The following is a 16,785-nucleotide window of genomic DNA, read 5'->3' as shown; positions in this document are numbered from 1 at the left end:
CTTTTTTCATGATGTGAAGGAAATTATAACAGAGTTGGATACAGATCAGGGGAGAGAAAGAGAGGCAGCATGCTCTTTGGAAGCCGTAAATGAAAGCCATTTACTTTGGTGGGAAACCCATAAGCTTGTTGGACTACTGGCTTTTCCCTTATGCTTGTAAAAGTCATTAAAAAAAAACAACACCTTTTTTTGTTATAAAAGTTATATACTATTTGAAGACAATGTAGAAACTATGAAAAAACAAAACGAAGTAAAAAAGCAAAAAGAACAAAATAAATATCATTTGTGATCTCGTCACCACTAGCATTTTAGTTATATGCTTTTACTCTTTTATATGAGTATTATCATTTATCATTTATATGTTTATATATATTAAATGTTTATAAATAAAGGTTTATATTTTTTAGTAACCTATCAAAATTTAATAGTGGTAAATGCCTTTCTGATGTAATTTTAAATCACTGCCTCATATTCTATTGTATGAGTGTATTTATACAATACACTTATGATGTATAAATATAATACGATATATTGTATTGATATCCCCAATATTATTTCCCTCTTATAAACAACACGGTCATGGGTGTTATAGCTTCATTTTTTGTAGTTATCCACAATTATTTCCTTAGGTTGAGTTTGGAATTCCAGTGTCAAACGAAATGTAAATTTTGGGACTTTTGATTCTTACTGCAAAATTATCAACCTGGAAATAAACTGATTAGCTGTCATTCCCAGCCCATTTATAAGGTTCCCCACATTCTTTTCCAAAATGGGTTCCATTATTTCTTTTTAAATTGTCAATTTAGTAAATGAAAAAATATATGTATATTTACACTTTTCATTTCTTTGATTACTAAGGACATTATACTTAAAAAAAAAAACCAAATATTTGGGTTGTGTGTTTGTAAATTATCTGAGCATGTTCTTTGACTATAATTTTTTTCTGTTGGGGGACTCATCTTTTTCTCATCAATTTTTTTAAACTTTAAATTAAATTGAAACTTCAATTAGAAAATAAAATAAAACAAACCAATCCCTTCCAGAAACAGAGATTAGTAGAAATAAAGATGCCATTATCCCAACTGAAAAAAAAAAAAAGACAGTCAGATTATAAACTGTTACAAAAATAAGATGGAAAATTTCAACAAACTGTTTAAGCTATTTTCTTAAAAGACATTTCTCACTGCCAGATATATTGAACAGACTTCTGATCAGTCATCCAGATGCAGCTCTTCATATAACTGATGAACTCGGGTTCGACTTTGGGAAGAGAACCACCTTTTTCTGTACTTGCTTGCATTCTACTTAATGTGTTCTATAGAATCAGCTCCTTTTGGTGTTTTAGGAGTTTTTTTCTATGTTTTTGAGATTTTTGACCTTTTCATGTTGGTGTCAATAGTTTTGAGTCTTGTTATTCTGGCTTGATTTTTATGCATTTTAGATGTGGATTCAATCCCTGGGTCAGGAAGATCACCTATAGGAGAGAATGGCAACCCATTCCACTATTCTTGCCTGGAGATTCCCACGGGCAGAGGAGCCTGGCAGACTGCAGTCTATAGGGTTGCACAGAGTTGGACACAACTGAAGTGACTGTCAATAAAGGACAGAAATGGTATGGACTTAACAGAAGCAGAAGATATTAAGAAGAGGTGGCAAGAATACACAGAAGAACTGTACAAAAAATATCTTCATGACCCAGATAATCACGATGGTGTGATCACTCACCTAGAGCCAGACATCCTGGAGTAAGAAGTCAAGTGGGCCTTAGGAAACATCTCTATGAACAAAGCTAGTGGAGGTGATGGAATTCTAATTGAGCTATTCCAAATCCTGAAAGATGATGCTGTGAAAGTGCTGCACTCAATATGCCAGCAAATTTGGAAACCTCAGCAGTGGCCACAGGACTGGCCAGTTTTCATTCCAATCCCAAAGAAAGGCAATGCCAAAGAATGCTCAAACTACCACACAATTGCACTCACCTCACACGCTAGTAAAGTAATGCTCAAAATTCTCCAAGCCAGGCCTCAGCAATACATGAACCATGAAATTCCAGATGTTCAAGTTGGTTTTAGAAAAGGCAGAGGAACCAGAGATCAAATTGCCAACATCCAATGGATCATCAAAAAAGCAAAAGAGTTCCAGAAAAACATCAATGTCTGCTTTATTGACTATGCCAAAGCCTTTGACTGTGTGGATCACAATAAACTGTGGAAGATTCTGAAAGAGGTGGGAATACCAGACCACCTGACCTTCCTCTTGAGAAACCTGTATGCAGGTCAGGAAGCAACAGTTAGAACTGGACATGGAACAACAGACTGGTTCCAAATAGGGAAAGGAGTATGTCAAGGCTGTATATTGTCACTCTGTTTATGTAACTTATATGAAGAGTACATCATGAGAAATGCTGGGCTGGATGAAGCAAAAACTGGAATCAAGATTGCTGGGAGAAATATCAGCAACCTCAGATATGCAGATGACACAACCCTTATGGCAGAAAGTGAAGAGGAACTAAGGAGCCTCTTGATGAAAGTGAAAGAGAAAAGTGAACAAGTTGGCTTAAAGCTCAACATTCAGAAAACTAAGATCATGGCATCTGGTCCCATCACTTCATGTCAAATAGATGGGGAAACAGTGGCAGACTTTATTTTTTGAGGCTCCAAAAATCACTGCAAAGGGTGACTGCAGCCATGAAATTAAAAGACATATACTTTTATGACCAACCTAGACAGCATATTAAAAAGCAGAGACATTACTTTGCCAACAAAGATCTGTCTAGTCAAGGCTATGGTTTTTCCAGTGGTCATGTATGGATGTGAGAGTTGGACTATAAAGAAAGCTGAGCGCCGAAGAATTGATGCTTTTGAACTGTGGTATTGGAGAAGACTCTTGAGAGTCCCTTGGACTGCAAGGAGATCCAACCAGTCCATCCTAAAGCAGGTCAATCCTGGGTGTTCATTGGAAGGACTGATGTTGAAGCTGAAACTCCAATACTTTGGCCACCTGATGCAAAGATTTGACTCATTTGAAAAGACCCTGATGCTGGGAAAGACTGAGGGCAGGAGGAGGAGGGGACGATGGAGGATGAGATGGTTGGACGGCATCACCGACTCGATGGACATGAGTTTGGGTAGACTCCAGGAGTTGATGATGGACAGGGAGGCCTGGTGTGCTGTGGTCCATGTGGTTGCAAAGAGTCAGACACGACTGAGTGACTGAACTGAACTGGACTGAACTGAAGTGACTTAGCACACACACACATCTCATATGGATTCCTTTACTAGAGCTTTTTCTTCAGCTTCCTCATTATCTTCATCATCATCATCATCTTCACAGCAAGTTTGACCTTTGTTTGCTGGAAGTTTGCCGCCACTTCCAGGAGCAGATCACTTTCCAGACATACTTAGGAGTTTCACCTTCTCCTCTTCATCTTCTGATTCTACATCTTCCTTCACGCCAACCAAGTACTGTCCATTAATATGCATGGGCTCTGAACCACCCCTTAACTCTAAGCCACAAGTGGTGTTATTTCAAAGCTCCCAAGGGAAACCATTGGCTATATAGATATTTTCAAAGTTGCCAACTTTGACTGCTTGCAGAATTAATTGCCACTGTTTTAATAATGTGCAATTTATCTTTTGTATCAGTTATTCTTAAAGATAAGTGTAGGTCATCTTCCATTATTGTTGTTGTTGGGTTCCTCAGTCATGTCCAACTCTTTGAGACCCCATGGGCTGCAGCACGCCAGGCTTCCTTGTCCTTCACCATCTCCCATAGTTTGCACAAACTAATATCCATTGAGTCGGTGAAGCCACCCAACCATCTGATCCTCTGTCGAACCCTTCACCTTCTGCCCTCAATCTTTCCCAGAATTAGGGTCTTTTCTAATGAGTCAGCTCTTTGCATCAGGTGGCCAAAGTGTTGTAGCTGCAGGTTCAGCATCAGTCCTTCCAATGAATATTCAGGATTGATTTCCTTTAGGATTGACTGGTTTGATTTATTTGCAGTCCAAGGGACTCTCAAGAGTCTTCTCCAATACCACAGTTCAAAAGCATCAATTCTTTGGTGCTCAGCCTTCAATTCTTCAGTGCTCAGCCTTCTTCCATTATCACCCACTTTAAAGTCACAAGTTTTGGTCAGTTCTGGGGCCTCAAGGACTCATGTTCATTTCAATCAAACTGTCGTTGGGGTACTGACTAGTACTTGGTAGGATAGAAAGTGGATGGAGATACAGTCATGAAGGAAGGAATCACACAGGGGTTCTTCCTGATTTTTAATTGCTTTGTGTACATTAAGTTTTGGGCTTCCCTTGTAGCTCAGTCAGTAAAGAATCTGCCTGCAGTGCAGGAGACCCAGGTTCAATTCCTGGGTTGGGAAGATCCCCTGGAGAAGGGAATGGCAACCCACTCCAGTGTTCTTGCCTGGAGAATCCCATGGACAGAGAAGCCTAGCAGGCTACAGTCCATGGGGTCACAAGAGTTGGACACAACTTAGAGACTAAACCACCACCACATTAAGTTTACTCATTCTTTATCTGTTTTCTTTGTTGCCAAAATTGTTTTTTCTATTCTTTTTAGGCTTTCAGGTTTGTTTACGTATTTTTCTGTGTTAGTAATCTTTGTTGCTGTTACTGTTTTTTCCCTTTAATTTGTTTGATGGCTTTTAGCTTTTAGACAGTCAAATCTATTACGGTTGTGATTTCTGTCATTGGTATCATACTTAGAAAGACTACCTCCCTCCTTAGATAATACAATATTGTTTACATTTCCTTCTAGTCCTTTATCATTTCATTTTACATTTGCAATGTATTTTGGTAAAAGGTCTTATTTCAGGAAATGACTTCAGAATATTACATTCTAACTTAAGTGTGTATATAGCCCATTAGGATGATTACAAACCAACACTGTTATATTTCTGTTGTAAATGACTCATTTGAAAAGACCCTGATGCTGGGAAAGATTGAAGGCGGGAGGAGAAGGGGACGACAGAGGATGAGATGGTTGGATGGCATCACTGACTCGATGGACATGAGTTTGAGTAAATTCCAGGAGTTGGTGATGGACAGGGAGGCCTGGCGTGCTGCAGTCCATGGGGTCGCAAAGAGTCAGACATGACTGAGAGATTGAACTGACTGATTTGTATACAGTGTCTATACCTGCTAAATACTGTTACCCACACCTGGGCCCAGAGCCCTGCTGTGAGCATCACTTTTTCATTACTTGAAAGTCAGGATAGACCTTGGGTTTCACATATAAGTAAGAGGGTCATCACCCTAATGTTACTTGGCAAACTCAAATTCTTTTTTTTTTTTTTGCTTCTCAAACACCTAAAATTAGGATCATGTGTTTTCCTTGAGATCTGTGAGAATAGTTAATATATTTCAGCCGTTGGTCAGAGTGCATGTTTTGTGAGTAAAGCTGTCCTGGGGGATGGTGAAGAGGAGGGAGTAGCTGGCCCTCTGGGGACTTCATGCTTCAGCACCTGTACCAAGGCAGTCCCAGCTAGGAGGACCTCAACGCCCCAGACACCTCTCAGCACAAACAGCATCATTCCATGCTGTGCATTTCTGAATGCCTCCAGCTGTAAAACAGATTGCTTTCTACGTTAGAATTAAATTTTGTCTTTTTCTTCTCTTTCTTTTGCAAAGCTTCAAATGTGAGAACAAGTGCCAGTTGTTGGACATGACTGATGGATCAGAGGACTCTTCCTACAGTACAAAAATGCATGCAAATTTGCATGCAAGTTTGCAAATATGTAAAAGACGGCACATCTTGTTATTTTTGTTTTTGAGGTTCCTAAACTCATGTATTATAAAATGCGGGTTGCCAGTAGAGTGAGTTTTGTAGGTAGGTGACCCAGGAGAGGTGAAATGAGTGGGCAGAGAGAGCCAGGAGGAATTCCACACATTTGGGAAATACTTCCATTAATATTTTGTATTTGTGTTTCAAATTTTGGGAGTGACTCATAGGCACTTAGCACAAAAAAGTGATGAAATTAATCTTGCCAGTAATGAGGTTGCTTGGCCTTTCTGTTAGGAGGCACTGAGCTCATGGGCTGTAGGATGTTTAATTGGCTGCCTGGTGGTTAGTGAAAGCAATGTGGGTTGAGTTTCACTTTAACAAGTGTTATAGTACATCAACCTTGTCATATTGTCTCCAAATGTTATTAAAGTTAGGGAGTGATACACTGAATTGTCTGTTTTCCTTATTTAGGCAAAACAGACGTTCAGGACTCACTACTCAGACACCATAAATTAGGGGCAGATATATTGAGTGAGGGCTTCCCGGGTGGTGCTAGTGGTAAAGAATCCACCTGCAATGCAGGAGACCTGGTTTGACCCCTGGATCAGGAAGATCCCCTGGAGGAGGGCATGGCAACTCACTCCAGTATTCTTGCCTGGAGAATTCCATGGACAGAGGAGCCTAGTAGGCTCCTCTGCCCTTAGGGTTGCAAAGAGTTGGACATGACTGAAGCAACTTAGCATATGTTGAGTGAAGTGAATACTTTGTGTGGTCTAGAAGACTAAAGGTTGTAACCATTGTCATGCTCTGGCTATATTTAAAAACAAAAAGTGATATTCTTAGTACAGTTTGATGTTCTTCAAATGCCTAGTTGGAGATCAAGGGTTATAAAATCAGACTCTTGAGTAGTGGGTTGTGCAAGTGCTAGAGACTGAATTGTGTTCCCACCAGTAATTCATGGGGCTTCCCAGGTGGTGCTAGTGGTAAAGAACCCACCTACCAATGCAGGAGACAAAAGATGAGGGTTCATTCCCTGAGTTGGGAAGATCCTCTGGAGGAGGGCATGGCAACCCAGTCTAGTATTCTTGCCTGGAGAATCCCCATGGACAGATGATCCTGAGGGGCTACAGTCCATAGGGTTATAGAGAGTCAAACATGACTGAAGTGACTTAGCATGCACATCCACACTAATTCATATGCTAAATACAGTGTGATTGTATTTGGAAATACGGCTTTTAACAGGTAACTAATGTTAAGTGAGGTTGAGTCCTTACCTGATAGAACTGTTTGCATTATAAAAATTGGGAAGGTCTCTCTCTCTCTCTCTCTCTATTTCTCTCTTCCCACATGCACACACAGGGGCAAGGCCATAGGAGCAGGCAACCAACTGCAACCAAGGTAGAGAACTCTCACCAGACATCAACCCTGTTGGCACCTTGATCTTGGAATTCTAGCTTCCATAACTGTGAGCAAATAAATTTCTACTGTTTAAGCCACCCAGTTTATGATATTTTGTTACAGTAGAATAAGCAGACAGAAAGGAGATGGCATGTTAAATATGGCTCCAGAGGGGATCTTCAGAGGCTGAAGGCTGAAAGCAAAGAGTGCTTCTTTGTGAATGACCTTTAACAACCATTCTGGGTGAACTAGCAGGTCTGGGAGAGGACCTGTCGGAAACATGAGACTGGGTTCACCTCTGCGCATTGCATCATTTGGGTCTCAGACTTCCTTACCTGTGAAAAGAGGTGATTAGATTAGCTTTTCTTTAAGTTCATTTTTAGCATGTTGAAAAGTCCAAGAGGTGTTGTATTTTAATTATTGGAATATTCCAGTGGACCTGAGATGCTTCAGCATTCTTTCATGAGTGGATTCTTAGATCCTTTTCAAGTGAGAGATACTAGCCCATGGGAAGACAGTGTTTCACCCCTCATCCTCAGACTCAAAGTTCATTTTGGGATGGGAAGTGGCAAGGTTGGGAAAGATCCTCCCATTTCCACATCTCTGAATTGGAGTCTTCTCAATCAATATAGATGATCAAATAAAGAAATTTTGGGGGTATCAACCTCTGTGACTTGTGGCAACTGGATAAACAAAACACAACTCTGGCTGCATGTCTACCATCCCTTTAAAATTTATTTCAGTGGGAATCTCCGATAATTAAAATAGTTACTATCCTTTCTCCAGAATGAGAAATTGAACACTTTGCAAACATAGTTAATACCAATAAAAATTTGACAAGCTGCAAATATTCTAACACATCACACACACACACACACGTATATACAGACACTCATCACGTAGTTTATTTTAATCACCTTGTGAGCAAACATGGGCACTTTAAACAGTACACATGAGTTACTGGGGCTTCCCTCATAGCTCAATGGGTAACGAATATTTCTGCAATGCAGGAGACCTGGGTTTGATCCCTGGGTCAGGAAGATCCTCTGGAGAAGGAAATGGCAACCCACTCCAGTATTCTTGCCTGGAGAATCCCATGGACAGAGGAGCCTGGTGGGCTACAGTCCATGCAGTAGCAAGAGTAGGACATGACTTAACACCCAAACCACCGCCATGAGTTACTGCATTGTTGGTGGTGAGGATTTGGGGCTGGTTCCAGGAACACCGTGGGCTGTCTCACATAGGGTACGTGTCACAACTGCAGATGCCACATCCTCCACTGGGATTGGTGATCTCAAACACAGATTTACACACAAGATGCCCTGACCTTCTGCTCAAAGAAAGTCAGTACGTCTCTCCCCATCACACTTAGTTTTGTGTAAAAGATCCTGAAAGTTGTATGATAAGCAGTTAGTGCCTGTGAGTAGAACTTGGAATTTACTTCTGGGGGTAAATTGTTCCCCAGGACACCATTGAATCAGATCCAGGGAAGATAGTTTCATGAGGGGCTTGAGGAAATGCCATGTGAAAGAGGGGGAAGCCAACAGAGAAAGTCTGGAGTTTCAGGAAAGCTGGCTGGTACTCAGGGTGTGGCCCTTGGGAGAATTGCCTTCTTTCATTAAGAGTGAAAGAAGACATAACTCTATGGTTTCTAAATACAGTGAAGAGAGTGTAGAGTTTGGGGAATGAGAAGTCCAAACAAATGAACTAATGTGTATACAAGCTTTGTAATGCATAGATGGGGTTCATATATATAACCTCATTGATTCTTGGCACGTTTCTGCATGGGTTCAATCTTTACCAATTGAGTACCTTGTTCTAGCTGCCAAAGTAAAATATGTGATTCAGAGAGGCTAAAATGACCACCTATGTCACCAAGTTCATACAGTGCAGATTGGAGGCTTAAATCTGTGGTTTCTGACCCCCCAAATTGGGCTCTTGAAAGGGATAGAGTTAAACGGAGTTCAGCAACTTTGGATGAAGGTAGAGAAAAATGTTACATGTTACTCACCTTGTTTTTCTCCATTCAATTCTGATCACCATTATAGGGTAACTAGACAAAGCTCCTTTTCCAGATTCTAGGCTGAAAAGAGTTCCTTACCTCAGGAACACATATTTATTCTCTCACTCCCACAAAATATAGTCTCTCTCCAATCCTTGTTTCCTTTGGTTGAGTCACATTATTTAGATGTGGAGTTGGGAAGAGATAAATCCTTGTGACCCAATGACTGAGAGAACCATTAAGGAAAGAATAACTTCCCTTTGAGGCAAGACTTGACCTTTTCAAACTGAGACTCTCTAGTTCAAGACACCTTCCCTGTTTGTTCATTTCCTTCAATGTGAGGACCTCATATTGATAGGGAGACAATCAAGGAGGCTGTCACAGTCACTCTGATGAAGGACAGTGGTATCTGGAACTGGGGATTAAGATGATGATTGTGGTTGGACATTTAGGCCATGGTGACTTGGATATGGACATGAAAGGGGGAATATTGTCAAGAATAGCTCCTAGGTTTATGGCTTATATGTTCAGGAGGATGTAAATGTTATTTACTGTAAAAAAAGATAATGGAAAGGGGGCCAAGTGAGAGAGGGTTTCATGAGTTCAGTCCCTGTCCTTATGTTAGTGATCAGCTGCAAAGAACAGAAAGTTCTACTGGAATGGAAAGTACCAGTTAGGAGTGTGTGTGGTTTGCAGAACAGAGCGTCTATAGTAACACACTCTAGGACTTAAAAAGTAACTCAGCAGTCCAGGGATAGTGAGGTTCTTTCTTGTCTACCTACTGTGATGTGTAGCCCTTTACCCCTTTGCTTATCTCCTCATGGTTCAAGATGGCTGCTGTGACCCTGCCCTTGTACCTGTTTTACAAGTAGAAAATAGGCAGAAGGGCCAAGAGGTGGAGGGCTGTATCCTAGCAAAGATTTTCCCTTTTACTTGGGAAGGATTCTCTTCCCCAGGAACTTTTCTGACATCACATTGGCCTAATCTAAGTTTCATGGCCTCCCTTAGCTGAATGGAGGCTTGGAAATGCAGTATTTTAGCTTTCTATCTTCTACAGGTAGAGAAAGGCCAAGGAGAGGGATGTATGAATAGCTTTTAAGACTTGCATATGTGGTATGGAGTTTGGGTGCTTTATGTCATCCAAGTAGAGATTTGAAGAAAAGAGGAGATATGTTGGCCCAGAGCTATTCTTCTCCTCCTTTCCCCTCCTAAGGGGAAACACGTGATTTGGTGACAATTTTAAAATATGGAAGTTAAGACATGTGTCCCATCTTCTCAACATAAAAGGAAAGCAGAAAAACTCTGCAAGAAATTTGATCAACCAAAAGGATGATTCCTTAATATTAACTACTATTATTGGAAATAGGTCGCTAAAAGGACTTTAAAATAAGGACCCAATAATTCCATGTGGGTCATATTTGAAAATGGCATCTTGCATCAACCCAGCTAGTCTCTTTGATGGTGCATGAATCTGTAGCATTAGCTTTTAATAACCTGGTCACTCTGGGCCACATTATAAGCTTTAATGCACCAATTATAATGACAGTAATAACCTTCCTGCTTCATGGCATGAATCTCATTTTACCCCATATATTTTCTCCTTGAGAAGAGATGATGAGATAAAAGCTAATGTCGTCTCATGGGGGATTGTCACTGAGGAGGTGACAGTCCAGCAGAGGCCTGAAGGAAGTGAGGGAGGAACCTGCAGGGGAAGGAATTCAGGCAGAGGTGGAAGCAGGCCTGAGGACCCAAACTGGGTTAAACATTTTGTTACCACATAGAGACAGTTCTGGGAGGAGTCTCCCAGGAGAGAAATGGAATATTAACATCAGTCTTCTTCATTTTAAACATTTAAAGTGAACTATATGGAGAAAGAAATGGCAACCCACTCCAGTGTTCTTGCCTGGAGAATCCCAGGGACGGGGAGCCTGGTGGGCTGCTGTCTATTGGGGTCGCACAGAGTCGGACACGACTGAAGCAACTTAGCAGCAGCAGCAGCATGAAAATGATACACAGGAAAAGTATGATATGGGACTTCCTATTTCCACTGCTATTTTGGGTCCTTTTCCTTGCAGCCATCCTTCCTTATTGACTTGGTTTCTAGAACTGCATCTGCATTAATCAGGAGACATGGGGTGTCAGCAACAGAAATCTTGACTAACTTTTATCTTACACAAGTGAAGTCTGGAGGTAGGAAATTTTGGGGTTGGTTTAGCAATATAACAACTTTTCTCTCACGGGATAAGATGACTACAATAACTCCAAGCATCCCCCAAAGATGCCCCAAATAGGAAGGAAGGTGAAGGCCAAAAAAGAAGCTCTCCCTCTTTCTAGCTCTCTGTTTATTTACAAGACAAAGATCTCCTCAGCAAAGTCCTACTTATGCCTCACGGACTGGTACTCAGTCAACTGCCTTTCCCTGAAGATTATCAGCAAATGGTAATAGAACAGTCCCGTTGACTTGCACGGAGCTTGGCTCATCCTCAGAGGCTGAGGGAGGGGTTTAGCTACTCTGAGCTTGTTGTGGCCAAACCAAATTGATTTGTATTGACAATGGAGGGAGGAATAATTGCTGAAGAGTATGTAACCAGCAGTGTCTGTCACACCAGCACAACCAAGTTTGGTCATAGAAGAGATGAGTACTTTCCTTTTTATTTTTTTTATCCTATCCAGATGTGGCTCCTCACTGATGCATTTCCTGACAAACCTAGAGGGTGGACTCACCTTGTCCTAAGTTGTGTTACCTCTGAAGCTGACCTGAGGCAAAGATTCAGGTGCAAAGAGCTTCTTTAGGAGTTGCATGGAACATTGACAAGGATGAGGAAAGTGATACAGGGATGGGAAGGCAGTCAATCAAGGATGAATTGGTACACTAGTTACCAAGGTGAGCAATTGGAACTTAATCTTGGGGAAATTGGGAAATAGGAGAAAGCACATGCTCCAAAATGATTCCACTTAGAGGTGAGGAAGCTGAGGTATTTATCCTTCAACTCCCATTGGTCATTGGTGAGGGTTGCTTTGGAGATGTGCTAATTTTCCAGCACTCCTGGCCTCTATGCCTCTGGAAAAAGCTCTCAAGTCCAGAGATGCAGGTGGAGGTCATCCAAAGCACAAAGAGATGGTAGGATCTAAGGGATATGAGAGGAGGAGTCGCAGCATTTGCCACAAACCCTGCCTCTAAAGATGAGGAGCCCCTTCCTTAAGGTGCACTCAAGGGCTTTGGTGGAATGATTCTAACTTATATCTGTAACTTTATCTGTGGCCACCAGATATTGCATGCTCCTCAAAATAAGGATGGAACAGACATATAATTTTATTGATGCAGCATGCTGCATGACACTGAGTATAACTACTTTCTTACGTGCATTTTGTTGATGTCATGTTGAGGATAAGAGTGACTTCATATATATCACAACATTTGGGCCAGTAGTTCTTATCATGACTAGTTTATATGTTGATACAACTTTTCCAGTAATACCAGTAAGTCAAGGGATAAAGTCCTTAAGGAGCACAACTTGTGTAATGTGGGGTAAACCTACCCCACACCAAGGAAATGGAGATTGGGTGAATCCATATAATTTGATTATGGTAGTGGCTCGGGCGATAATGTGCCTGCAATGCAGGAGACCCAGGTTTGATCCCTGGGTTGGGAAGATCCCCTGGAGAAGGGAATGACTACCTACCCCAGTATTCTTGCCAGGAGAATCCCATAGACAGAGGAACCTGGCTACAGTCCATGGGGTCACAAAGAGTTGAACATGACTGAGCAATGAACAATTTCACTTTCTTTCAGTCAGCCCAGTGAAAAAATTCAGTATTGCAAATTCCGGAACATAATCACATTTTACATCTAGAGATTTCCTTGTGTCTCCTTTGAATTCAAATGAAAAGAAGCATAACAATTTCTAAGGTCTATATGGAACATAAGCTGTTTTATAAATGTGGAATAATCCATTGAGGATATAAGTAATGTTTAAGAGGCATCCCCAAAAAATCTTGCTTTTGATGTAATCTAGTCAAATGGATTATTTTTTTCCCTCCTGCCCCACCCCCACCTTCCCTGGTTCATTTTTGCCAAAGTGAGTTTCCACATGTTTCATCTAAATGAGTCACATTCAGAGAAATCATTCAAATTATCTGTGGGCACAGATACTTTTCTTTCATTTGTGGCCTGAAGGTGGGTGGTTATAAGGAGTGGAAATGATGGTGGGCTTTTCTCCAAACCCCAAATCTTTGGCTTGCTGTGATTCTCTGAGCTCTCTGCATCTCCAGCTTTATTCTCAACCAGAGGGAAATAGCCATAGTAAATTGCAAAGATTATTCAATTTCAGTCCACTTTAAGTGCCCTTAAAGGGAGACTGTACTCATGACTTCTCAGGGGATAGGCGATGCATCTTGCCACGAATAAAGTGCTGGTTGAGAGGTTTTAAATCACATTTTAGCTTGGAAGACTAATATTGGAGGCAGTCCTCTTCCTAAAAAGTAATACCATCTGTGTCACTGACTGCACAGAGCACAGAGAGTTGGGGGTGGGGGAGAGACCAGAGCTCACTTGTTTAAAGAATGATAGAACCATTCCATGACTGTCTTTCAAGGGACATAAATGCCTTACCCAGATTTATAAAGACCGTCATTGCCTTTTACACTTAGTGTCAGGGATGCAATTACTTTCTGTGTGTCCCTAAGTCACCTTTTATCAGTCAACCTGAACTATATACACATCTGAATCCAAATGAAGCACTGCATTTGATATATGCTTGAAAAAGAAATTTCTGTTGACTGTATTTATTTAATGCTTTGTTTGATTTTCACCTTTCTCATCAAAGTTCATCTTTATTGAGTGACCATTTATGGAGCACTCACATCTGAATGGCCTAGATAGGGAATTATTCTTGACTCCCCCTACCCCTTGACATGGTTTCTGTTTTGAAATGAATGGGTACACTGAGTATTTTGTAGATTTCGTTGCTCTTTGGATTCTATAATCTCCATGGTCTCTTGGAAAGGACTCAAATCAGTTTCACGCACCCTTGCTGAGCACAGACTGTGCCTGATGTTGGGATAAGAAACCAGCCAGCCTGTCTGGAATCCTACACAGCTGCCAGCGTCTCATAGAGACCACCCACAGCAGTATCCCCACAGACACTTGGCTCTGTCCCAGGAACAACAGGGAAGGAGCAGGTAAGGAAGGAAGGGAAAAAAGAAGAAATGAAGAAAAGAAGGAAGGTAGGAAGGAAGGAAGGAATCAAGGCTCTAAAAATTTCATATTGTTCCAAGCAGAAACCATCATGCGTGTGATAGGAATGTAGTCGACGTGGAGGCAAACACCTTGTCTTTCCCGTTTGCATCTGTGAGCATTATTCCGCTGGACAACATTCCATGTTGTAGACAGTGTGATACACCCCGATTCCTTCAATTTCAGCTCTAAATGTTTTTGAGATCAGTGAATCTAAAAAACTTCCATGCAGATGAGGTGGCTCATGCCCAACCCTAGCTGTTTCCTTTCTGCTTCCACAGCCACCTTGGCTTGAGGGTGGGGGGAAATCTATGTCTCTCTGCCTGCCTTCTTGCTCACTCCTCTCACTGGCTGGACAGGATTCCCACAACAACCATCTGGCTAGCCCTCTCAGGCTGACTTATCTCACAGGCTAAGGTTTCCCTGGTGGTTTAGAAGGTAAAGACTCTGCCTGCAATGCAAGAGAACCAGGTTCGATCCCTGGGTCGGGAAGATTCCCCTGGAGAAGGGAAGGGCTGCCCACTCCAGTATTCTTGCCTGGAGAATCCTATGGACAGAGGAGCCTGGCGGACTATATAGTCCATGGGGTCACAAGAGTCAGACATGAGTGAGCAAGTAACACTTTTGCTTTCAAGGTGTGTGGAAGTTGACTGTGACCTGTGCAAACAACAGAGTTTGGAATTAAGTTGGGATTAATGTGTCTTTTAGATTGCCCTTATTAATTTTTTAATGTAGTTATTATTTAGACCCTGCCTATTTCTAAAGCATCTTTGAGATGAGTGACAATAAAAGAAAGAAAAGTAATTAGACTCATATAATAAGGAGTGAAAACTTATATATGAAATGATAAACCCAGGCTAAAATAGCTACTATTATTATAACACTCACTTTAGTAATGAGTTCTTAGGCAATCAACAATGTAAAATGAAATGAGGACTAAACTTTAATCATCTGATGATAAAAAGGATACATACTCATTCACCTGGAGGTGAGTTTTCTCCCTAGATCACTAACTCTTAATTGAAATTTACTACATGGATCCTTGAATACAGGCAGAGACTAACAAACATTTTTAGTGGTGATATCTTTCATGTTGTAGGAATTTTTTTAGTATGTCTGTCCCTCATAGAGTGAAGAAAGTTGATTGGTTCCCATGGGAGAATGGAGGTCTTTTTTAGTTTTTCAGTTTTATTAATACTTTATCTGAGCTGTATCTTACTCCTGCCAGAAACATGGACATGAGCTTTTTGGTAGGGAAAATGATGGATGGCCCACTTTGTCTTGTGCCAAGGCAGTTCACATTCCAGGCTCTTAAAGAGCTTATGACACGCTTTCGTATCTTGTCATTGTTACATAGTTACTTGGTTACACAGTAAAGCCTTCTTTAAGGATTCTTTTATGTTTCCCAAAGGAATTCTCCTATATTTTTTCCTTTTAATTTTTTTCTCTTTATTGATATAAAATTGACATATAGCATTGTGTGAGTTTAAGGTATAGAACTTGATGATTTGATACACTTATATATTGGGCAATGATTACCACAATAAAGTTAGTTGGCACCTCCATCTGGGCTTCCCTGGTGGAGTAGTTACAAAGAATCCCCTGCCAACGCAAGAGTTGCAAGAGACGTGGGTTTGATTCCTGGCTTGGGAAAAAAACTTAGAGCCAGGCCATGGCAACTCACTCCAGTATTCTTGCCTGGAAAATCCCATGGACAGAGGAACCTGGCAGGCTACAGTCCAAGGGGTCACAAAAGAGTCAGACACAGCTGAGCATACACACAAAGTCCACGATACCTCCACTACCCACATAATTCTTTTTTTTTTTTTTGGTGGTGAGAACATTTAAGATCTACTCTCTTAGAAACTTTCAAGTATATAAGAAGTATCATTAACTAGAGTCACCGTGCTGAACCTACTTGTCTTATAACTGGAAGCTTGTACCCTTTGACTGTTATCTTCCCATTTCCCTCCCACCTCCCCCTAGTCCTTGGCAACCACCACTCTACTATCTGTTCCTATGAGTTTGGCATCTTTATGTTTCATATATAAATGAAATCATACAGTATTTGTCTTTCTCTGTTGGACTTTATTTCACTGAGCATAATGCCCTCAAGTCCATTCATGTAGTCACAAATGGCAAGATTTCCTTCTTTTTATGGCTGGATGATATTCTTTTGAACATACATACCACAGTTTCTTTATTCCTCTATTGAAGGACACTTAAATTGTTTCCGTATCTTGGCTATTGTGAATAATCCTGCAATGAACATGGGAGTGGGGATATTTCTTGGAGGTAGCAATTTCAATTAGAGATTCTTGAAATTGCCTCTGCTGGGTCATCCTCAAGGTCCTTGGAGTAAGAAGTGGTGGCCCTTTAGTGCTTAGGTCTGTTCCTAAAAGTCTCTGATG

The 16,785-nt window shown here is 41.0% G+C and overlaps 1 pseudogene; it reads right to left on the bottom strand.

Annotated features, from left to right (window-relative positions):
* Positions 1–1,180: 1,180 nt before the first annotated feature.
* LOC145516413 (nucleophosmin pseudogene) lies at positions 1,181–9,162 on the bottom strand (annotated as a pseudogene).
* Between the last annotated feature and the right edge of the window lie 7,623 nt (positions 9,163–16,785).

Source organism: Giraffa tippelskirchi, chromosome 1, assembly GCF_054371585.1.
Source record: "Giraffa tippelskirchi isolate mGirTip1 chromosome 1, T2T-mGirTip1v1.2.pri, whole genome shotgun sequence".
Lineage (NCBI taxonomy): Eukaryota > Metazoa > Chordata > Mammalia > Artiodactyla > Giraffidae > Giraffa > Giraffa tippelskirchi.
This window is presented reverse-complemented; position numbering and strand designations above follow the sequence as displayed.